The sequence below is a fragment of the Toxotes jaculatrix genome, chromosome 13, assembly GCF_017976425.1.
Source record: "Toxotes jaculatrix isolate fToxJac2 chromosome 13, fToxJac2.pri, whole genome shotgun sequence".
Lineage (NCBI taxonomy): Eukaryota > Metazoa > Chordata > Actinopteri > Toxotidae > Toxotes > Toxotes jaculatrix.
In genome coordinates this window covers 10209990-10235637 of record NC_054406.1, presented here as the reverse complement: position 1 = coordinate 10235637, position 25648 = coordinate 10209990, and the positions used below count along the sequence as shown (strand labels likewise).

The 25648-nt window shown below is 41.1% G+C and overlaps 1 protein-coding gene across 1 annotated transcript in view; it reads left to right on the top strand.

Annotated features, from left to right (window-relative positions):
* The first annotated feature begins 7435 nt into the window (after positions 1–7435).
* atxn1a (ataxin 1a) overlaps positions 7436–25648 on the top strand; it is a 90295-nt gene continuing 72082 nt past the window's right edge. The window contains exon 1 of the mRNA XM_041053794.1: positions 7436–7536. The gene's annotated coding sequence lies outside the window, so the exon portion shown is untranslated. The remainder of the gene's footprint in view (positions 7537–25648) is intronic.

The window sequence follows — 25648 nt, the reverse complement described above, 5'->3', positions numbered from 1 at the left end:
CTGAAAACACTACAGGACTTACAATAAAAATAGCTAACTTTTGTTTGAATCCTTCTGCATTTTCTGCAACTGTTTAGTCTAATATCTTTTCATTATTTATTCTTTGTATTAATATTAATCTACAGACGTGTAATGTGAGTATCAATTAACTCCGTCTCCTCATCTGAATACTTTATCACATTAATACATTCATTCAAAGCTGAAATTAAAAAAAAAAAAAAGAAAGTTGAAACTGCGACGGGCTCTCCATGTTGACAACACACATTTGAGGGTGACCATCAGCTGATGGGAACATCAGGAGGTCGGAGGGAAGCCTGCCAAGAGAATATCGTGCTTGTCTAACATGATTTCAACTGAAATGAGAGACTGATCAGGAATGTGATGTTGAGATAGAGCAAACACACAAGCGATGAGGTGCTGATATATGTAATCAACCATCACAAAAAAAAAGTTATGCGAAATTACATGTGGGAAAATGGTGAATATAAATATGTTTGTGCAATAGTCTTGCTCCCTTTTAAAGATAAACCTCTGGTGCATTATTGCCAACATGTCTTATATCTTTAGCTACTAATACCTGCAGTTTTGACCTTACAGTGATGCAGTGTCATAGCTGAATCTCCCAAACCCGACAGATCTTTATTTAGAACAGAAGCAGAGACAAAGCTGCGTGTATACGTAAAATAACTACCAACAAAAAAATGTAGCTACAGGCAATTGAGAGAGAGTGCCACATTGATCTGATTCAAATTAACCAGTAAACATGTCAATTTACAAACTTGGGAAATGATTACTGCACCAAAAGTAAGCGGGAACATTTTCCCACATTTACTGATGTATGTGAATCTACACCGCCCCCCCCCCCCACGCAAAGATAGCACATAAGCACACATAATCACATGCAAACATTGGTTGGTTGTTATAAACAAGCAGTTAGGATACACTCAGCAAGTTCATACTGGGACTCTCTCTCACTTAGAGAGCTTTTCTCCACTTATGATAGAGTGTAGACATGCACAGGGAGACATAGCAATAAAGATTAATTGGCGGTATTGCAGAGTTTGTACAAGTGCAATGTTTTCAGGCCTCTTGTGGCCAGGCGTCTGGGGGAGCTGTGTGTTGACAGCTACTTTATTGATTAAAGGTTTTAAAAGGCCTTTGAAATCGAGCGTCTAGACGATCTGGCCTGGCGGATGTTCACATTCACTTGCTTTTGAAGTGTGCAGCAGTCAGATAACTTCGGTGGCAGAATGAAAGGATGAGTGAGAGAACAGATCCAGATGCAGTGGCTTAAGTCTTATTATTTAATTAGATCATTACTGCAAGGTTCTTCAGTACCTGAGCAGACTGAACTGGATGTACTCTGAAAAGTGGGAAGTAGGGAGAGCAGAAGCACTTTAACCTGTGCTGACTACAGTGAAATGACTGGACTTCAAATAAGACAACATAACTGTAGATTGATGGAGGAAAGGTGGACACTGTCCTTCATAGGAAACCTTTGATATTTTGGGAAATGCTCTTATCCACCCTCTTGCCATAAGTTAGATGAGAAGAGGAAGTTACAGAGAGAGGTGGCTGATGGCACTGGGGACACAGAGGTGGGACACGGTGGAAGGTGCTAATGATGGCGGTCAGAGGGTGAAGCCACTGAGGCAGTACTGATCGATGACCATGACGCATTGTAATCAATGCATGTGGTAAGACAGGGCATTTGCACTAGTGGGCTGTCTTCTCACTTCCCTTGTCCTTTAACGACATGTACAATGATACAGGGCTGCAACTAACAATTGTTTTCATTATCGATTAATCACTGAATACAAGACTGTTCATTTAATCTGGAAGAAGTTGGATTCCATTACTTTCCTTACAAAGAGTTAGCTGAGATGATTAGTACCACCCTCATGTCTGTCTTCAGACCACTGCTCCTGTCCAAGACATGGTGTAGCACATAAACTGTTTCTAGTTTTTATGCTAAGCTAAGCTAACTGGCTGCTGGCTATAGCTTCATCCTGAGATAGGACAGTGATCTTGATCCTCTCCTCCAGCTCTAAGTAAGAAAGAAAATAGGTGTATTTCCCAAAACTATTCCTTAAAACGCCGCCTTCACAATAGATCAAAGGGACATTCTTCCTCTCTCCTTTACCTCAGTCTCTGCCATTCTCCCGCTCACTTGTGTTGCAAAAAGTGGCTCCTCGCACTGTCAGTTTCTCTCTCTGCTCTAACGCAGTCACGCTGTCATACACAAACAAGGGAAAAAATCAGACAGGCAGGGTGTAAGGCGAGTGCTACAGATTTGTCAGCTGCCTCTTTCAAGCTCATCTATTATCCAGCTGACTCCTCGCTGACCCCGGAGTTAGTGACTGTGCACTGCAGAGCCCTGTCCTGATATCACTCACCACTGTTTGCATGCATGTGTGCGTGCATGCACGTTAGGGTATTTGTGTGTGTACAAATGTGTGTTGGAGAGCCTCCATTGCCTGGTCAATAATTAAAGTCACTGCTTAGTAGGAGGAGAGTGGCTCAGGCATAACAGATTTTTTTTTTTTAGCCCTTATTAAACCAAAAAAGATGGCTGAGGAACCACACTCATTCATGATACATGAGGGGCCTCTTGTTTTTATTTTGGGGGATGGAGCTCTGAACTCAGACATCACACTTAAGAAATAGCTGACACCTTATGCAGAGAGAATTACAGTAAAGGTGAAAGTGGTTTTAAATATTACCACCAATATGATCTGAGGTTTAAACAGGGAGTGCAAAGGCTGAAACAACCGTTCAGAGTCTGTATAATAAGTAGAAAAACATTCTGTGTCTCTGTAATATTGCAGTCTCATCTACAAAGGCAGCGGTCTAATAATAAGTTCGAGGTCCAGAACTAAGAGCCAATTATTTTTTCATAGAGAGGGAGTTCGGCTGATAGATACACATGCGCACACACATGCACACGCACACACACACACACACACACACACCATGCTCTTCTTTGCTCTGAGCCTCTCTTTCCAATCTTCTTATGTTTTTTTATGTCAAAATGTGATGTAATTTCTGATCTGCTGCAATACTCACAGCAATATTCAGAAGCCAGATTTCTCTGTGTGCATGCACGTGCAAAAGCAGAAATACTGTGTGCATGCTTGTATGAGTGTGTTTGGATTTTTAGGAGAGACAGAAAGTGTGAGAATGAGACACATTTATGTATATGCTATGTCTATGTTTCTCCATTCCAATTAGGTCTGGGATTTTTATACAGATCACATTAAGGCACTACAGATTACTTCCCAAAATCTGCCTGCCCAGGACAGCCTGATTCAATTGGCTGCTGTTAATACACAGATTAGGGAACTCTCTTTGCATCCTAATCCTCCTCGCTTCGTTCTCCCTTGTCGCAGAGTGGGGAAGGTGTGTGAGAACAGGTTAGCCAATAGCAGCCATTCACTGTAGGATTACACTTGCAAGGGCAACTTTAAGCCTGTGTAATTTGGTTGTTAGAGAGCTGGTGTGAAAATGATGGTATATTAGTGAGCTGTTACCAGCTGATTTAGATGCTGCAGAAACTGGTTTCAATTTCTTTTTTTTGTTTGAGTGAAGAAGTTACATGTGACTGAGATGCATCGATATCTTTGCTACAGCACACAGTTTGAAAAGATGGGGGAAGGAATGGGAAACAATTGAATGTGAGAAGTGAAAAAGAAGAAGTGAAAAAGTCTTACTTTATTGATTGTTCTGGGTTCCTTATTGAAAGAAAAGCAAGTCAGAAAAAAGAATCCAATGCAACTTTAGACTCCAGACCAGATTGCACATCACACAGACATGCCTTCCTTTGTTGGCAGGTAAAATATATAGATATAATTATACACCAGTTAAATTCATCTAACAGGGCTGTGGAGGTTCCTAGAAAAAAATGTTGGAGACCACATAACCTATTTCTTCCAAAATAGTATCCTTTCAGAGGTGTCTCTTTAGAAGTAAAGCAGTGAATATTAATAAAGAAGATTAATATATTTCCATAGTAAATCTTACTAAAAAATACATAGTAACAGTGTAAAGTTAAACACTTTACTATTCTCCTTGCAAAGTGTTTTGTAGAAAACTGTCTAGCATCTGACCCTAAAGCTTGGAAACAGTTCCGTGTTTGAGCAACAGGGGGAGCAGTGAGCAGCTGAGAAACACGCCATGCCCTGTGTGGAGAGAGAACCTCAGCACACAGTGCGGCCTTGAAATCCGAAGTGACAGCTGCTTTCAAAGCATACAGGATGAGCGTTCCTCTTCTACTAAGAAAGTTCTTACTGGATTTTGCAGAGAATGTGAAGAGTTATCATGACGATGCATCGGCCTACTCTTTCTCCTGCTTCTGCTTTCACGCCGGCTGCACAGGTAAATCACAAAATTCGCACATAAAGAAAATGCAATCATCTGAATGCCTGGAGAGCTGGGGTGCTCAATAGCTGAGTGTACTACGTTAAGTGGCGTGCACTTTAGACACTGTGTTTCTCTGTTACTCCGCTGTCCAATAAAGAAGAGATGTCCATGGCCATTAAAATCTTTGAAAATCCCTTAAGAGCTCCTTCCAGAGGCTGGCAGTGATTAATTATTTATCTACCTTAGTGCATGTTTTAAGTTGAGAGTGTTATTTATTCATATCCCAGGTGAAGTGTCAAATCCCTTGTTTGTGTATACTTGTCACTAAAGTAGGTGACTTATTTACTTGAGTGTCTTTAGTTGAGTACAAGCCGTTCTTGGTTTTCTAGTTAGAAAGAGTTAAAAACTGACACAAATATTTGGGCTTGAGCTTTTCTCGACTGGTGATAAGTCATATTCCGTTTCTAATATTTAATTTGGCACCTTTTCCCCAAAAGAAATCTCTTTTTTAATCACTGAGGTTCAAAAATTGCACTGACATTTAAAGTATGAGTCATTTAACCTCACAAAATACCATTTTCATTTCTCAAGGCTCGTCCCATACAGGCCACACCTGGTACACTTTATTGTCCTTGACAGTAACACTGTTCACACCTCCCACAAAGAACACAGGTACATCTCTAGGGAGTAACCCAACCCTCTAAGAATCTGCTCCTCCTTTGGGAGTAGTTCTTTATTATTCCTCAAGCACGCCATGGCCCTGCTGCACACACACACACACACACACACTCGTACAACTACAGTAGGTGTTCCCTTTATACTTTTATACTCTGAATGGTGCAAGTCATTCAGCTGAAGGCTTTGGCAGACAGGCTACTGCTGAACTTACTTCTACCTGCATTAGTTCAGCTGAAGTTTTCCATATGTTCATCAGCTTGCTGTAAAAGTGAGAAGGTGTATACCTGTAAGTACATGCAGAGTGGAACAAGAGAGTAGACTGCTTGTGTATGCTTGTGGGTATGCAAATGTGTATACGCGTGCAGTTGTGTGAGTAAGCAAGATGCCACGCAACCCTGTAATTAAATCACTGATCGGGAACACTTTGTGATTTGTTCAGCGATATGCTGTCAACTTAGTGTCCCCTCTTGATTTCTGACCTGACACACATGCTATGAACGTACCTCATACTGTGGCACTACAGGAAGCACCACAGGGACTTCAAGTATCCCACAGCATGTACTGTATATAGTCTGCATAATAAATGGTTCTGAACTGAAACTCTTCATTCCTATCTCCATTCAAATATCAAAGTCCATTCACCACCAGACTGTGTCTCTTCATTTCTATGCATCCAGGCCATGAATGTAATGTAATGCTAGCCTTCTGGCACACAGGGCAACCTATCTCTCTGGCTCTTTGTTTGGCATACATGTGACAAGGGCACAATAGAGTACTGGACAATAGGGCACTTATTGAGTGACTGGCAGGGAGTGGGATACATCCCTGATCGTCTGTCACTCTGCAGCCTCGTGCACCCTAAGGCTCATGGTCAGTGTCAGGTTGCACTCTCCCGTGACGAAGAGGTGAAGCCACTTGCTGCCATATTGGAAATCTGGGAGAGGTCACAGAGATCAACATTATAAAAAACACCACTCAAAACAGTGGGGAGGGGTTGGTTGACTGGGTATTTAAATACTTCTTTAATGTTAACTTCATTAGTTGATTTAAACACTTTTATCAGTAATAGTATCTTAGTCACTTTAGTGGTTGATTTGATCATGTGTTTTCTTTTTTGGTACTCACTGGAATAACACTTCATATTAAGGAAACTGCTGAACCTCACAGAACTCTTGATTCATTTGGCAGCGTAAAGTGAATTAGCAATAACTGAGTCATGACGTGAGTACATAAAGGTCTTTCATCAACATGTTTTCCAGTAGTACTCCACGACTTTGTGTATGTTTATGGCTGTTTGTGTGTGAAAATGATTACAAATGAGATTTTCCACCTTGTCACTGTCAGCTGACTATCAGTCATCGCCCTCAGCTGTGCTGGCTCTCTCTAAGATCCCGAGCTCTCTACCTCAAATGCCTGTTCATAGCAGTTCTCTGAGAAATGTCAAAGGTTTAATGTGCAGTCAGATGTAAACATAGTATAGTATCCTGAGCATGTGATATCATGTAGGGCTGAGCACATGGTATAAACAATAACCACCAGTGTTTCAAAAATTAGAGATACATTTTCAAATCCAGTGGGGTATTTCCCCTTCGTGGTTCGTCTTGAATACTCACTGTATTATGTATTATGCTCTAACAACATCTAGCAACTTTTATTTTTTGTTTTTTGAGTTTCACAATATATGTACTTAAACTAACAATAAAGGTACCCTATCTGATGTAGCAGTGGCACATAAATATTCAGATGTATTACTTGGGTAAAAGAAGTAAAACTGAAAAACAGAAAAACTCGGTTACAAAAAAGTGAGTCCTACATTCAAAAGGTCACTTAATTAAAAGATAAATGCATAACCTATCAAAAGTGAAAGTACTAAGTCATGCTCCAATATGGCCCCTATTTTAGTGGATTGTCACAACTAAAACTTCCCTCGAGTTGATGTTACGTTGTTGACATTTGCTACTGAAATGTTCATTAACACTAAGTTCTCCTACTACTGACAGGGCTAAAACAAGCTCTGTATCATATTGAATTTAAAAATCATTATAATCAAACAACATAAAACCACGTCTTTTTTTCTGTCTCTCCTCTTAAAAATGCAGCTTATGCCATGAATATATCTAAACACACGCACTTGAACTAATCACGGCATATGCACCGTGTTTTCTCACGCCCTAGTACTGTCAGTAAACTTATCTTGTAATTCTGTCGCTGTTTGCTCTGCTCCGAGCCCTCCTCACATTTTTGCATGAGTGGCTTACAAACTGCTCCATTTCTGAACTTCTCTCTCTCTCTCTCTCTCTCTGTCTCTCTCTCTCTCTCTCTCTCTCTCTCTCTCTCTCTCCCTCTCTCTCCCTCTGAAGGTGGGGACAGAGAGCTATTAGCAGTGCGCTGCAGACATCATTAGGAGGGGAGACGCTTTCCACCGTCAGCGCCGGAGCAGAGCAGGGGAGCCCTGGCAACAAGGAGAGACACAAACTCAACAGCCCGTTACACCCAACAGTAAGTCACGCAAAACTATTCATTCAGTGCTCGTTTCACCAACCTGTCATTGCTTCCACCGTGCCACTTTTCTCTTGTGGAGCTGTGTAGAGAAAATGGCTGGAAGAACTGGGCAGGGTGGCGCTGACGCTCTGGTTTACTTCAAATGCTTGGAAAATGTTTACTTCGCCTTCTGACCTATTTTTGAAGTGACCAAACGGTACAGGGGCGTGCGGGGTTTGGCTGTATATTCTTGTCATTTCGGAACGTAAATGCAAAGTAGTGTTTAAGTGGAGCGAAAGAGAGCGGAGCTTTGGCAGGATTGTGACCGAGCTAGGAGCGCGTCCGCCGGTCGAGCTGGTGTCGGGCAGGCGCTGCACTTCCAGTAACTGCGCCACTCGACCTCGGCTCAAACATTTGCTCTTTGCAGACTGTTTCTTAGCGGAAAACACCGACAAGCACCGCTAAATAGCGTCGCTTCAAGCCTTACGTGCCTTCTTTTGAACTCTTTTCTTACTGACAAGGACTGTCAAAGGCAAAGCATTACATTTTTATCTACGTTTCACCATCGCGGAAGTGATTTCTCTACACGAAAAGAGACGAAGAACAACTAAACACACTACATAAATTGTCCGGTGTTGGCGAAAACGTAGTTACATCTGTTTTGCATGTTTCGACCGCTGATTGAAGGTATTTATTTTTGCCCATGTAACATGTTACTTCACAGTGTTTTACATTGCCAGCTGGTTGTAAAGGACATAGGGTTTGTGATTGCTGGACTACCCGTGATGTCATTCATCCTAGCTTGGACCATTATATAACGGGACTGTAGGGAAGCCTGTGATAGCAGGCTATTTTTACTCTGTTTACACCTCGGAGTAGCACTCAGGGTAGGCTATGCGTCCCGAGTGGTAGCCTATGCTTCACTCACATTTTGAATTTAATATGGCATCCAAACGAGACCAAATGGATGGACAAATGTAACTCTTGAAGATTTAAAAAAAAAAAAAAAAAGCAAGCTGCAATTCTACAGAAATCTAAACACATTTCCCCTTAAGGTGTCTGTGCAGTTATTTGCAGTTTGAATAAAAGCAGTTTAAAGCCAGCTTTACTTGTTGACTGTATCTCTTCTCGTGTTTGAATTGCCTTCCCATAGGCAATGAATGAACTAGTCATCCTAAAGAGGGCTGACACTATACAGTTACCTCATCACAAAGCTACACTCACAGTTATGTCAGCATATGGTAGTAATACATCTGAACCCAAGAATATAGGAAGTAAAAATTCTGAGAATAAATTTATTTTTAGCCAGTATATAAAGGTTGTTAACTTACTGTTGGGGACAGTCCATACATAAATGTTTAAATGACTGAGGAGGTTTTACAGTGTGGGGGAAGATTTCACATAAAATTTGCCATTTTAGTGTCAGCCCTTACCCTACTGCTTCACAAAAAAAGTGTGTAGGTTGCACGCAACAGCCACAGACTTTATAAAAACCTTTCAGATTTCTTGTGCAACATATTAAGAGTTGCAGGCCCTGATTGTCTGCACAGTACACCCCAAACACATACAATTTTGCCAACCACCAGTCTCATTTAGCAAAATTTTGGTAAAAATAAATGCACAGCATTTCATACCCAGTGAGCATATAGATTAATATTTATTGGATTGTGCCACGAAAGTAATTTACACATTTTTTTCAACTCAATCTTTACCTAGTTCCTTTAAAATTGACTGTCTGCCAAGACAATATTTATATAATATATAATAATTGATAGAAGTGTCTCTTCCCACACCGGTTGCTGAGAGATGACACTATAAATAAAACTACAAGTTGCTGTTTATTTGTTCTTGGTGCTTTGTGGCTTTGTGTCTTGCAACGTTGTTCGTTAGGAAACAGTTGGAGAGTTTTAATGAAGCACATTGGAGCACTCTTTATATAGTCCACACAGATCAATTAAGAATCGCCTTGATTGGCTTCAGCACTGGTTTTATGGTTATGTTATGGACATGTCTATTTTTGCTGCTGTTACAATGGGTCTTCAGTCAATATCACTGTAACAGAAATATCACTGTAAAAGAAATGGCTACCGGTCTGTGAAGGGTGTGAGTACAAACTATGGGTCTATGGGAGCAGGTAACAGATAAATTGAATTTGTTTTTATCTGATAACCACTATTTTTTTTTCCAGTTTTCTGACAAGATGTGTCTGGGTAATGGCAGTGTCGTTTGGGTGCATTTGTTATTTGCCATAGGTCTTTTTGGGGTCATAGTGTCAAACTGGTAGTCTAAGAAATACAACATCACAAAAGCTTTTTTTCATGTTATACAGATCTATTCAGCAGAATGTTATCAACTCTTCTGACATTTATATTTTATAGACCTCCAGCATATTGTATGTTTTGAATGAACTAAGAAAACTGTATATATTTTTGTGAATAATTAAATTTAGGCCATAGTGATAAGGTGAACTTTCACCTTAAATGGTTTGCCTCGCCTGTAGATTTTTATATGCTGCAAACAAACAATCATGCAAATTACTTGCTATATCTGCTTGTGTCTGTTTTCTTCAGTATTTTCAAGGCCTAGGGTTACCATACTGAATTTGCGGTGTAATATTATATATCATAGTGTCTTAAGAGCAAAAATCAATAACAACAACAGGGAGTGGGGCAAGTCCACATAGTCTTTTGTGAAGAAGAGATAGATAAATAAATGGTGGATTGGGGCGATGTGTTTATGTCTCAGGTGTGAGTAATAGTGTGGACAGAGAGGTTCTAAAAAAAACAGAGTTTATTTAAGACTTAGGAAAATTATCGTAAACTCTGTAGCGCAGTTTGAAGGTGACAAGGAGGTGAATGACGTTGAGTGTTTTTATGATAACTTGGGACAGAAATAGAAAACATCAAATAAACAAAAATGGACAAAAGTCAAATTTTTGGGTGAATGAATTTCTGTGAGGCTCCATGGAAAGGGAGTTGAAAAGAATTACAAGCAGGGCTTTTAGTTTGAGCAGAGAGGGAACTGCAATCCACAGAGACATTAAAACTATTTTAATTTGTAGGATTATATTTTGGACCAATTATATGAATTTCAGTTTTGTTACTATTTTGTTTGGCGGGACTTTGACTCATTCAGTTTTATGTATTGTACAGACAGCAAGTTAGAGGAAAGGGGACCCAGTGTTAATCTCTGTGGGACACCATGAGATGGTCTTTGAGGTCCTGGTGTTTATGGAGAGAAACTTTCCTGTATTAGATATCAACCAAAGGTGTACAGAATTGGCCATGCTAATAGAGGATGATTATTTTTGGAAGATTTAATGAGACACCATGTGAAAAGCTGAATTCAAGCTGAGAAGAGTGGGGCTGGAGCATGGGCTAAAGTCAGCTGCTGTGTGAATTTGAATAGGGCAGTTTTGGTGCCATGACAGATATTTCCTTGCAGATGTGAGTTAAGCTGAGTGGAAACAGTGCATTCCAGGATTTTAGAAAGGAATTTCAGGGTTGGGTTGGGATGGAACAACAGTTAAACCTAGCGGTTTCAGCACCAGGTCTTTCAGGCTGGAGGCTGACATCTAATGCCTGGCTGTCTTGAGGGTGGTGAGTACATTACCAGAGGAGAGATGTTAATACAAGGGGTGGAGAGTGAAGATAGACAGGTTTGTACATGGTGGGTTGTAAAGACAGGGAAGATTTGACCATGTGATGAGCTTACAGACATGTCCAGAATTGACATGACAAAATGTTAAAATGTATAGTTACTGTGGGAGTGTCAAGGGGTGAGAGAGAAATATAGAAACTGTATATTTAAGGAACAGTAGAGGGAGTAATTGTAGTTGGGCACCGGTAGGACTTCAAGGAGTTTTAGATTGGAGCGACTTTGGGCTTTGCCTTAGTTGTAATGGTGACCGTGAAGGCTTTGTGATAGAGAAAGACGAAACTATAGTGCTCTATTGTGCAGTCATGCCACTCTGAATCAGGCGTGCTGTTCCACCCGCCTACCGCATATGCACACACACAAATGCACTGCACTGCACTTTACCACTGCCACCATAGCCTTTGATTTCAGCTGCCACTCACTTTCAAATGGTAATGAGGGGCAATTAGATGCCAATGTGTCCTAATCACAAGCCATTTAACTGAGCCCGGCTCATTTGTCAGAGCCATATGTGCACACCGACCCACACACTCAAACACACATGAATACACACATCTGCTAGATCATGCTAGAGTGTTTTCTTTGTCTTTGGAATTTGCTGCCTACGTAAGGGAAAAGAGGAAAATTGGGTGTTAGTGAGCGTGTGTGGGGTTAGAGAGACAGAGAGATTTCCAGGTAAGAACTGGGTGGAGATTTCAGGGTTGAATGAATTCGTGACAGAAATGGCTTTACACTCCAACCTGCAAATACAGGCAGAGTGAATGATGGGTGGGAGGGGCAAATGGGTCAAATCGATCACCTGAAACAGATGTGTGTGGGCATGTGTGTGTGTGTGTGGTTATTTATAGAGGAGTTAGTTGTAACAGCAGTAGTTACTCTTTACATTTACATACAGAATAACTTTGACAGGTGACACACTGCAGGCAGAAGTGTAGTGGAGTGTAGATGCACGTAAGCACCCTTCACTCACTCACCTCTCAAAATCTGAAATAGCATTACTCATATCCCCTGAGATGTTTGGAGTCTACATGGGTGAGGTGTACGCTTTAGCTTGCTTTGCCCCCTGTCAGATCATAGTGTCTTCTCTTGAGCACAGATAAAAGCAAACAAACCCTGCTACGCGCTCAAGTCCGCAAAAGCTTTAGGTGGTTTTGGGGCAGACCAATACGACAGTGTTATTTAAACCACACTGCATCAAATAATAATCTGAAGAAACAAAGTTTCCTTGATGCATCCTTTCTTTTTGCAGAGTGCAGACTCTCATCTACACGGTGTAAGCATGCTGCAAGGAGCCATAACAAAACACAGATGTTTGTTATAATGTAAACACACACCAAAGTTTATTTAGCTGCACCCATTCTGTCTTAAGAGATAACTGTACACTAAGAAGAGACAAAGCAATGAAAGAAATAGCACATGAATTATAGGTCTTAAGGATGTGCGTTTCAGCAACTTGCAGAGTTCAGCATATTGATTAGACATTCTTCTCCAGTTTCCTTCATCCCCCCTCTCCTTCTGATATTGTTTCCGTGTTTTACACTGCATGTTACTTTCACATACAAAACCTTAAGTTTGATGTGGGATAATGAAAATGATGTCAACCCCTATTTTCTGCATTCACACCAGACTGCTGCCACAAGTTAATCCTTAGTCTTCTCCTTTTACACAAGAAGCAAAAGCTACACAAAGAACAAGCAATGTAGGTAGTAAGGGATCGAAGTGGGACACAGACACACACACACACTCACACACAAAAGTGAATATGTGTGTGCGAAAAATGATTCTGAAAAAAACCAAAGCATGGGGGTGGGGGCAGATCAAGAGATTGAGCTGTCTGGTTGAACCATGCAGTGCGCTCAGACCTTTTCAGCTTTTCCTTTCATCCTCCTCTATTCATGAGCGCACAGAGTACACATGCAGGCGCACAAGAGAAAGGACACACTCACACAGAATACTGCTTTTAAAGGGGGATCAATGAGAGGTTTTTTTTTTGTATTTTGTTGTGAAAGAACATTCCACCGTGTGTTCTTTGTGTGTGCCTTGTGTTTCTTAGTTAGCTGTTTTTATGGGAGGTGGCAATTCAATAGAGATTCCATGGCAGACACTTGAATCTGCAATTCATCCATAAAGAGTGAAAATGTCGGTGTACATAAGGGTCACTGAGGCCTCTTTTTTTATGGCGTTAATCACTTCTTCGGTGATGTAATTGTCAAAGTCCCATTTGTTGTTTTTAAATGTGTAATTCAATTAAAACTCTCATCATAACAATATGGTCAGTGTATTGTTATTCTGTTTTATCGCTTGCACTTACTGGATTTCTACCCATGTGTGAGGACATAACCGTGCATGCACAAATTTGCGGTCTTTGTGGCCCTATTTCTGTGCTTACCGTCTTTATTTTGAAGTGGCAATCTAATCAATACCAATCTTCTGAATGACCAAAGTAGTCCCAGTGTCTGAATGAGAGAGAGAGAGAGAGAGAGAGAGAGGGAGGGAGAGAGGACTAAAGCCATCCTACAAACTTGTGTTACACTGTCGGGTCGATAAGCCGCTGCATGGCTCAATAACCATGTGAAAAAGGGAAGCTGGCTTTGGGACTTAAGTCAGCCGTGTGTTGGCTTTGGCTCTGTAATGGCTGCCAGTGTAGCTGACATGATATACAGCTGTCTATATTCCAAGCAGGTTGCTGTAAAAGGCTAAACTGGATTGAGCTCCATAGTGTATAGTGTCTGAATGATGACAGAGTGCTCATGTGGACAAACAACAAGCTTTCAGGCTACAAATTTTGAGTTCCTGCATCAGTTTGAATCCATGCAACTCATCAAATAGCTAAGACCCTCAGAGCTGTTTAATAAACTCTCTCTGGAAAGACTTCTGTGCCTGAGCTATACATCAAATGTGATATCTCATGTAAATCATCATGCAAAAGTTAATTCAGCATGCTACTCCTGTGATCTTTCTGCCTTGATTCATATTTGATCATATTCCAAGTAAAGCCTGCCTGAGAGGAAAGGTTTTTAAGTGATGGCCTTTTGGGGGCCAAGTTAAATGAGGGAGAACCTAGATGATAACCGTTCACTCTTTATAGGACATCCAGATGTGGTTGGAGTTATTTTCTCTATGCTTAATAGTATTATATAGAGCATAATAGAGCAGTGGCTCTAAGCTTTTTCAACTGCGGCTTGCTCAATGACAAAGCCACAGCACTTTTTGGGGACTGGAATCTGGTTTCGTAGCTTAAATTGTTACTCTCCAAGTCCTCTTTCTAAATAATATTGCTTCTCATCTCCCCACTTCAGAAACATATTGTTGTGTCATGTACATTTTTGTGTCTGTTGTTCCCTTCAATCTTCCAAGTCTAGATGACTTGGTTTTACATATTCCTTCTCTTCTCTTCTCTTCTCTTCTCTTCTCTTCTCTTCTCTTCTCTTCTCTTCTCTTCTCTTTTGCTAGCCTAGTCTTCTGTACCTTATCCTTATCAGAGGCAGTAGAGGATTACAGAGTGAAGTTGACACTGACTGGCAGTCAGACAACTCCTGCAGACTCTTCTCTTCCCCACAGAGCTGCAGGCCTGGGACAGGGATAAGCTGACAACCTGGGACACAGTCAGATAGATAGTGATGAGCAAGAGAGATGAAAGAAGAATGCTAGAAACTGAGGATACGCATATTGGAGCACAAATGTATAATTTCTATAACCTGAACCTAACATTATATCTACGAGTATCTGTGTGAAGGTTGTGATAGAACTTTAGGAGCGACTGATCAATGTCTAAGGTGATTTCAAACTCAAGGCAATTTTATATAAGGGGATAGTGTAACTATATTACAGTATTAAAATAGCTAGGGGTTTTGTTTGAATGTTAAATTTGAGCTAGGAAAGCAACTAAATTGAATTTACTGGTAATATTTGAGAATTTTAGCCTTGACAGCTGAGGACAGCAAATTTCCCAAACCATACTTTTCCTCACTTTCACAAACAAAAATGATCTTTTTGAGTGCAAAAGCTGGGGCAGTAGATTATACAAGTACATTCCAGTGTGTTTTCTTGCAAGTCACTTTCTGTATTCTGTACCCCACCGTGCTGTCCATGTGTATGCAATGCTGAGGGAAGCATTTTGCTTCCTTACACACTTTGCAACTAGTTGCTACTGCTGCAACAAGCATGAAATCCCTCACTGGCATCCCACTCATAAGCAGTGTTTGTTCTTTAGGGGGCTAATTTTCAGCCTAAAAAACTGTGGCTGCTGCCTCAATTGTTGGGGGTATTTCAAAGTCCCTAGACCCCAGCTGCAAGGTGGGTGTGTGGGTATCAACAATGACTTAAGTTGAAGCCAGGAGGATATGCATTGAGAGAAAGGAATTCAATAACAGGAAAATGGCCAGTGATAGAAACAATCCCTGGAATACCAAAACCCACCCTTCACCAATGTTTTTCTTGGCACAAACTTACTTTCCATTACTACTGTTTACTCCTTAGGATGCTGATGTCGAGACTCCGCTCATGGCAGTATGGGTAGTGTCAGCCCTGAAACATTTAATTTCATTGATGGTTTGTGATGTGGCATGTGCAATGAGGTCCTGATTTCCAGTATGTCTTTGGCCAGTTGCTAAACTCCATCCGCGTCTTTCTGACAATGCATCAGTGTATGAAAACAGAGGGCCTGGGTCACCATATGGTCAGGAGCATACATGGGTTGGCATGGGATGACAGGTTGAGACAAGCCTGTGCAACTAAGCCGCAGGCAATATTTTAAACAGTGTCTGTAAGGCTGAAACTATTCCCTCTCCGACAAAGCTGTGGTGTGGTTTGAATAGAGCAAGTTGCTGGCTGCGTGGCTGGATTGCTGGCTTTCTCCCTCTGTCTGTCTGTCTATCTGGCTGGCTGGCTGGTTGGTAGTTGTGGCTTGGCTAGTTCATCTTTTTTACTGGATGACTGACTGGCTGCCTGGCCGTGGATCAGCCTCATCTGGCTGGACATTTGGCTGGATGCTTGGCTGCAGGGTAGCTAGCTGACAAGCTTTCTGGATACACGTCTGACTGACTGACTCTCTGGCTGCCTGACTGACTGACTTACTGGCTATTATTTCTTTCCCTTCCTTAAGCTATGTGGTAAGCTCATGACATTGGAATAGGGATATTTGGCTATGACAGTCAGGGAAGTGTGCTAATACACTCCTGTAGAGATAAGGCCTAGTGAGCCAGGATGTTCCTTGACTGCCTGTGAGTCTCATGAGTCCATCACCAATTACAGTATCAGGACACCACCCTCCTAGACTAGAATCTAATTGATCATATTTTCACAAAGTTTCTCCAGTGGTCTGCTACTGTTGCTTGACGAGCGTCTCTTCAGGGTAACTGGTTTGTATACATTGTTGGCTGAGGAGAGGCAACTTAATTGAAGCCATGAATTACACACACACACTGTTTTATGATGGTGGCATCACTCCTGCTTTGAATGTAGAGACAAAAGTGCAGTGCAAGACAAATATGGCAGTGCACACCTAATGGAATTCATTTCTGTCTACTGTTGTATCTGGTACAACACTAAATTCAATATCCTCCTGCTTTTTTCAGGATGATCCGCCCCTGTCCACAAGTATAATACTATATCGCATATTTCATCAGCTGCATAAAATTGCCGTCTAACTCTGTATGTGTGTGTTTGTGTTTTCATGTGTTTATTTTTCTGTGTGTATTTGTGCCTTTGATTAGGTGCTTTTGTGCTTGTGCGTGTCTTCTGCACTTCAGGCTTGCTTTTTTTACCAGTGTGTTCATCAGAGACTGAGGGTGTAGCAGGGTCAGGTGAAGAGCTACGGCACAGATAAATGAGGTTAATGTGAGGTTTCACTGTCGCCCGGCCAGGTCTGCTTCTCTTACACTGTCATCTACTATCAACTGCCACAGCAGGGAAGGTAACGTGGCTGCAAAATGGCTCAGTGTCATACCTGCCCTGGATGTGTACTGCACATTATTTAGAGTAATGCATACTGTAATATAGCCATATTTGTACACACTCATGTTCACACAAAGTAAAAACCTCACGCACATACCGCACATCAGACACACAAGAGATGTGTCTATGCTCAATCTTACAACTCACATCAAATCACACATTTATTGACTGGCTCATACTCCACTTACATAACATACACATTAAACACATGCACACACACACTTGGTGCAGCTGTGCTTGTGCTGGCGTACACACCCACTGCAGGGGCATGCCCAAGGAAAATACCTGTGGTAGGAGAAGAAAGTTGACCTAATGGGAAATTACTAGGCATCCTCATCAGACCAAAAATAACCCTGTTCTTTGTACATTCCATAACCTTAATGACTCTTGCGGGAATTTCTAAACTTCCCAGATGTCAGATCTCAGTAGTCATAGTTAGAGGATCAGGTGGTTTTAAAATCATCATCAAAAGATAAATGGGTATTTCTTAAACCCATATCTCAGCTCAGGAGGAACTGGTGGTATAAAGGAAATGTATGAAGGTTACTGCTAGTAGTGTAAAAAATATGCGTCCGTATGTAATAATGGGTATATACTGTACGAGTATGCCTGTTTTAATTCTGAAGTTAACTTGTTCTTAGTTGAATGTCTAAGATTTCAGATGTTGTTTCCAATTTGCTGATAGAGCGGGTATAGTGAAGTGCTCTAAGACTATAACAGTGATTTAGGGCCCTGCCAATAAAGTGTCTGGATTTAACTTTTATTGTCAGTTGTTGACACTGCTTCTGTGCTCTCCACTGTTTCCCTCTGATAGCACGCCCCATAAATGTCAGCCATGCAACTCGGATTAAAAAAAAAAAAACAAAAACGTGCGAGTTTCCAAGCCGCATTTACTGCATTGTGTGATCGGTAATGCGTTCTGAAAGTGTTAGTAGAATATTTCCCACAGCACTTGAAGACATCCTGTATCAAGACAGATTCTGAGTGGGTTCCTACTACGCTTGCCTGTCAGATGTGTAGCATTAACCACAAACCTGAAACTCCCCGCCTCCTATCAAACCTCTCACCACCAATTAGCCTCAAAACCCAACAACAGACAATCTTTTTGAGTGAAAAGATGCTTCTCTCCCCCTTCCTCTTTCAGCCCAGTGCTTTGGGTTTTTGAGGCGAGCGCCCAGTCAGCTTGGTTTAATGCTACATGACGTGCCATTAGCTCTGCTAGCGATTTTCCCTCACACTACCTCTAGCGTGGCCGCCTGAGATGGATAGCTGAGTGCATTTGCAACCTGACGGGACACGCTATACCTAACTGTAGCCTGCTGCTGAATGGGGGGGGGGGGGGGGGGTGCGGGTACAGAGGTAGCGTAACCTTTTTAGAAAGCACTTCATGGATACCATTTACACCCACACAAAGCAAGATGACTGGTGTGTTTGTGTTTACGTGTGGTTGAGGTGGGGGTTTGGGGGGGGGGTGGTGGTTAAGGGATAGGGGGAGAATTTGTCTGAGCATGTGGGTCAAAGGCGTGGCCATTATGAGTAAGAGCATACAAAATTCATGTTGTTTCAGAGTGCCAGAGTTGAACAAAATACGCCTGTCATAACTTCCATCACCAGTGTAGCACACACACAGACCTGTATATTCATTTCACTTTATCAGCATGACCCACAGGCTATCTGTGCATATATTGATAGTGAGGGAACTACAGATGTCAGGGATACTGAGGAAAAAGGCTGCAGTACTTGCGAAATACTGCTCTGTGTCGGTTGCGCTATTCAGAGAGGTCGCTGCAACCTTTGCCCTTAATTAGAGCAAATTGCATTAGACATGACACTTGTCAGACTTTGCATTGTTAGCTATGTGTGCTTGTTTGTAAAATGTAGGCCCTAAAAGGCAAGCATTAAAATGTGTGGGTGGCTGTGTGTTTTCATGTGTGCTACTATGAGTATGTTTCACTTCCTATCAATCCACTGACCTACAACAAGTCCAGGCTTTATCAACATGGCCCACGGGTTATCTGTATTTCATAAAAGCTTCTCTTGGAACTGATCATTTGTGGTGTTGCATCCACTTTTTTTCTGTTTATCTGGTGGTAATGTTGAAACCAAGCGGTCAATCAAAAACTGGACACATCCACAAGTTCAAAGATTCACGTTGCAAAAGCGTTCTTTCAATCCCCAAATCACAACATAGAAACTCAAGTCCGCTCTCCCACAAACACCCTATGATCTAATTCTCAGAAACCTTGCACAAGGCTGCTAAGAAGTTGCTGGATTTGCAGGTTTCTGTTTGAACTTTTTGCAAAGGTTTTTCCTCCGTCCTAGGTGTGTTTGCCAAGCTCAACACATGATTAGATCCCACCAATCGTAATACAGCTCAGTCCCTTCTGGTCCAGCTTTGGAGAAGAGATTTGTAGGGTTTATATTGTTGTTGTTTAGTTCTAATCTTTTAAAACTGAGGCACAGTTTCATAATGCCTCGTAAAAGTAGTAAGCTTGTGTCCTGTACTCAGTTATACGATTTTCTGTTTGTAAGCCCCACGGGACGTAAAAAGAAACGTTTTGACCAGATGTGCCTCAGCCCGAGCTGAAGCACATTACCTTTGGCTATGATTTGTAACTTGCACCAATGTAACTTTTTTCAGCTGTGAGCCAGGTCTTTTCTAAGTATATAGTGAAAAAAAAAACACAAAAAACTACAGTTTCCCATGATTTTCGGATATTTATTTAGCATTTGGGGAAATAGTGCAAATGGCCATTTTAGTCCAGTATAAGTACTACAGTTTTATCTCAGGCACATCTTTTGTGAATCCAAGTATCCGAACATAACAGAAGTAATTTCAGCCATGTCTCCCAGACCAAGGGGCTGTGAGTCATGGAAGATTTCCAGCCTGATTCTCAACATTAGTGTGTGACTCAGTGTGAGCTGGATCTGGCTGAAATATGTCTGTGTCTGACCATCTTAAGAGATATCTGAAGTTTAATCAAGCGTTGTTAAGTTTTGTTTGGGAAAAATGCTGAAATTAACTGACATCCAAATTGTATGGTCTGATGTTTTGGAAAATTATTGATGTTTGAAACCAAGTTACAAAAAAAATGAACTGTTCTGTACAGAAAAAAAGTGTGTAACGCAACACTTCAAGGCAGCTCCTATTTAATTATGCAAGTAAAGCCTGCATTGAATATTAGTAATGTCAAAAGCCACAATACACAGAATCGTTGCCTCATTTCTGTTAGATATCTAAATAAAGAGATTTGTTTTAGTTGACCAGATAAAATATGTTTGCTGTTCAGAGAACTCCAAAAGCACTGTCAACTGTCATTTCAGTTCTGTGAGAGCTATTTTTAGTGCTCACAGAGTGTGCAGATGTTTTCTGTGAAAGGTTCAGAGGTGACACACCAAATGCACTGATGATCCCTTAACAGTGAAGATAAAAAAAAAAGTTTAAAAATCCGGTCTTGCAGAGAAGACAGTGACGCAAGTGCTGCTGCATAATTTTCCAAATAATGTCCGACTATTATATTACCAAACAACGTCTCAGTAACCGGCATTTTGCAATTGTGTATCAACAGCAAGGCAATCATCATGACCACTGAATTTGTCTTTAATTTGATTTGTGCTCAGCTGCAAAGCTTTGTGTAAACTCTTCTTGAAATGTGCAATAATATGCAGCGAAACCATATTCTGTTCACAGCGAGCTCCTTTAGATTAAAAGCTGATATATCACATCTGATTCACAAAAGAGTTCATAGATCCTATTCACATATTTTGGGCAACATGAGGGTTTCTTTGAGCCATTTGTAGACTCCTGCGGAGCCCATGGTGGGGAACTTAATGTCTATGTGGGGTATTCAGTATGCTGTTATTAAAAAAATTATGTCCACCATCCTGTCAAGTGCAAAGCAGCAGGAACACATTTTTTCACAGGGAGATGAATAGAAGTCGGGGGGCTGATATTTTTAAAAATTGTCTCTCTTGTCTGGCCAGCACCAGTAAGTTGTTGGCTCTCGTGCTCTCGTCTCCCCTGCTGCTTCATCGGGGGAATCACTCAATTATTGAACCAATGCTATGTGGGTTGTGAATGTGTAAGTGTGTGCATGTAGCTGTGCACACTTATTGGACATAGAACTGGTTGGATGTGAGTGTGTGTGCGTGTGTGTGTTTGAGGTGAGCTGAAAGGAACTGCAGTAATTTCACAGAGCTAGAACTGTGCACCTGCCCCACTTTCAGTCTTTTAATCATGTATAGACACTCGGGGCACTCCTCTGTGTGTGTGTGTGTGTGTGTGTGTGTGTGTGTGTGTGTCTACTGTAGCTGTGTTAAGCTGAGTATAAGAGAGGGGTTTGGTACAGTATGTGTCAGAAAAGATTGCACTTAGAACTCCCTGACCTGAGACTACCCAATGTGTGTGTGTGTGTGTGTGTGTGTGTGTGTGTGTGTGTGTGTGTGTGTGTGTGTGTGTGTACTTGGTAATGCATATATCGTTTTCTCTACATAGAAAGTCAGATCTCTCACTACAGAATCACTGTCCTCGTTTGAACTGTTGGGCTGCAACTGTCTTTGTTGGCAGTGATTCATTGGACCGAACTGAAATTTTATTTTCTCAGAAGTTAAATAACAATAGCAAATATAGTTATGTGTGAATAGTACAGGTATGTAAAAATGCTACTGTTTTAATACTAAATAACAAACCCTTCAGATATGTATGGATACTTTTCCTAACATATTACATTCCATAGATTTTGATGTTTATAAATATGTTTATAGAGTTTATCTTTAGTAAGTAGTAATGCCCATCAACAGCTAATTAAACTCTCTATGTGACAAGGTATGTGTGTGTGTTTGTGTGAGCTCACATTTTATTTGCAAGCCCCTCCAACAATGTAATCTCAGTATGACCTTGTAGCAGTTTGTAGCCCTGTGGTGCCCATCCCTGTGACTAACACCCAGTCTAACAAGCTGCCACAAGCAACTGCACTATTGTACTTGACAAGAACATAATATATAGTAAGGCATCAAGCTTCCACATGCCTCCCCCGTGTGTGAGGTACAGTGTGTTGTATTCACACACACACACACACACACACACACACACACAGGTCTAAGAAATGCTTAACATATTTGGATATTTTTTAGTTTAGTGTTACCATCTTTAAAAATAGAGTGGTATCTAATCCTAACACTGTGCAAGTATTTGAGGGAAACAGTTCCCTCACCAAAACAGAAGCCTCACGGAAAGAGGAGTTAAGGACAAATATTTCTTCCCTTCCATGACCTATAAACCAAGTATTTGTCCATTTGCTTCCTTGTAGACATTAGTCTTGGGAGTTAAAAAATAGTAGAGAAAGCAAAACAGTGGTGAAATTTTATCGACCTGATTCAGCAAATTAGTGTATTAGTATTTGTTATCTTTTACTACAGCCTTCCAGGCGCATTGTATTTGCATTTCCTCGTGGCTCATTTGTGCGTAACTGCAGGGAGAGGAGAGGTCACACTGGACACTAGACATGTCTGGTCCCTGGAGTCAGGATCGCAGTGCTGTACATCTCCAGATTGCCAAGTATTGACAGTGTAGTTCACAATGGAATGCTAACAGCCAAGCAGGGCGTGGCTACGCTATGTTAGCTGCTCCCACCCCGTGACCTTGGTTATATAACTGATTGTCAGTCTGTTGTAGAAGTGAGAGGCAACAACTTTATGATGTGTCATGCGACTGACATGACATGACATGACAGTGACGTGAAATCGTAAAATCACAAGAACCAGCTACGCTGACCTGAAATGCCACATTACTCTTGAAGTTGTTTCAGTTTCATGCTTGGGTTCCTGTAAGAGCAAGCTGTGTGTGTGTGTGTGTTATTTATTTATTTTTTTGGCTTGTTTTTTGATGATTTTGCAGATTCAAATGAGCACCTACGTTGCATTCACACTTTGTCAGTGGCCACCAAGGGCATTGTATACAAACACACACAGACACATTCACATAAATATACACACAGCACCAGCAGTCAAGGTTAAACAAAGATAACCGGACTTTATTTGGGTTAAGGGCAGTGCAGCATGTTGGAAGTGAGCCATGACCTGGCGCACACACACACATATAGTACACACACCTGTCAGTGTTGGCGTCTGTTCAGTCCTCTTTCTTGTAGTCTCTCTGTTCCTTTGTCCTCTCCCTGTCTTGGTCATCAGACCTTGTACTGGGATCTCGAGGGACAGCTGGTGGGGCAGTGTGAGCACCTGCACTTTTTGTGTGTGTTCGTGCATGTGTGCATGTTTATGAGTGTGGCTGTGTACATCAGAGGGGTTGGGAGGGGGTACCTGCAGTGTCCTAGCCAAGTGTCTGTGTATCCGTGTGTGTGTGTTTAGTGTGCGCATGTGAGCACCTGTGCTGCCAGCAGGAACCTGCCACAGCCGTGGTGCTTCGTGACGTATGCTGGTGACTTCCTAAGATCATGCTGTGAACCCCATAATAACTATTATCTTCTTAGAGTCGACTCACGTTAGTGTCCAGAGAAGGATATTGAAGTATTTGTTGAATTACGAATACATGATAGGTATAGATATGTGCACAGAAGTGGCATTCTTTTTAACCGACTTGTTTCCTTTATTTAGCCTCTGACAGTGTCGCACAGGCTTTTTTTTTTAAATGGAAACAAATGAAATGTTGTTTATCCAGCCACAAACAGCTTTCCTGACTAGTTCAGTGTTACTGTATGTAAGTGTCAGCACTGTCAGCAGCACAGCCCTGAGGGTGACACATTCTACTGTTGCGAGCTTTAGTTTGCCTGAACAATCAAAACACAATTATAGCATGATTCAAGTTTTATTTTGCTTATTTGTAATATTTCATTTCCTTGAAGGTTACTTCTATTTCCCAATATTCAAAAATGTTGTTGGCATACAAAATAATTGGGGAAGGAGAAGCCAGCAACTGTAAAACAAGAAGACTCATGATTCTGCCTGTGGGACTCTACTATCAAATATTTGCATTTTCCCTCTTCAAAGTTAGTCTTTCACCCAATAGCTTTGTATCTGACCCACTTTCTATCAATCGCAACTCAGTCAAGCTAACATGCAAATGTTTTGCATCAATGTCCTGTGGTGCATGAAATGTGCTTCTGACGTGGGTTTGAGTCTGATATATTGCCAAATTTGTAATGGCTCAATCTGATCTTCCTTGTCACTCTCCACTGTATGCTGTCTAATAAATTTGATTTGCCTTTATTTATTTATGTGTGTGTGTGTCTAAATCTGGGCTTAACTTTAAGTGGGGAAGACATTTTTTGAGGTATGCCCACCCCCTTTCTGATCCAAAAACATGTTTAAGTGGTTTCACCTTGATTTTTTTTTTTTTTTTTTTTTTTTAACTTTGGTTTCACTTTTTTGGAAGTTGCCACATCAAAGTTTGCCACGATTGCATATTTTTCAGTCTTAACCAGTGAACTTCAGCTTTGGTTTATATAAGCAATCAAGACATCAAAAAGGAAACAGCCCTCTTGCCAGAGTGAAAAGCATGACAGACAAGAAAAAGAGTACAGGTTGACTCGTCATTCAGCGCACTCTGACAGGAATGAAATTGTGGGGGCGAGTGAGACTAAAAGTTTGTGTCAAGGAGTTGAATGAGGTCTCATGAAACCTGCTCTTGCAGCAACAGCTTGTATCCATTCACTCTAATACTGTGGTAGAACATCTGTAATCCAGCCATTATACCTGCCGTCTGCCTCGCTGTCAGATTACTGCTGGAGAGCAGGCCTGTCGCATTAAGACTGTTTACTTTCCTTGTACACTTTATATTTGATTCAGTGTTTGATTTATTCCATGTCCTATTTTTACTTGGGTGACTGGTTAATTTTCCCTTTGATTTTTTTTTTTTGGTGGGCTTTTTTTGTGAAGGGAGTTTGGTGTGCATGATGTTTATGTTGTATTGGGAGGCGTGTGTGTTTGTGTTTAAGCACAGTGGTGAGATGATTTATTCTTTGTAAAGATGACTTTCAGAGCTCTCCATATTAATGTTTCCCAGATTGTGTGTGTGCGTCTCTACTGCATGTACAGTATGTGTGTGAGAGAGGGAGGGAAAAGATCAAAAGCAGTAGATTATTACTATGCATGCGTAGGTGGCATATACGTCTCCTAAATGTTTGGAAAAATTGTAAGGCCTTGTCCACTATAATATGGCTATTTTGCTAAATCATTTTCCTCTACTTTTTGGCCTCTCAACCACACGCATTTTTAGATTTTTTCAAACAACTTCAATAGTGCAGATTTTTAAAAACTTTGGATAATGTGTATCTGTGTGAAACAACAACAATGGTGACGATATACCAGAGTTAAATTTACAACTTAACTTGGCTTTGCTTCCACTTTAGCTCCACACAAAAGCCACTACATCTTCTGCATCCAGTATATGCTTTGTTGTGTGTTTGGACATATTTTGTAAAACAGAAGACATGTGGTCAGATATTTTTTTTAAATGGGAAGGGAGAATAACTGTTTAGAAAACTATTTGTATTAGTGTGGA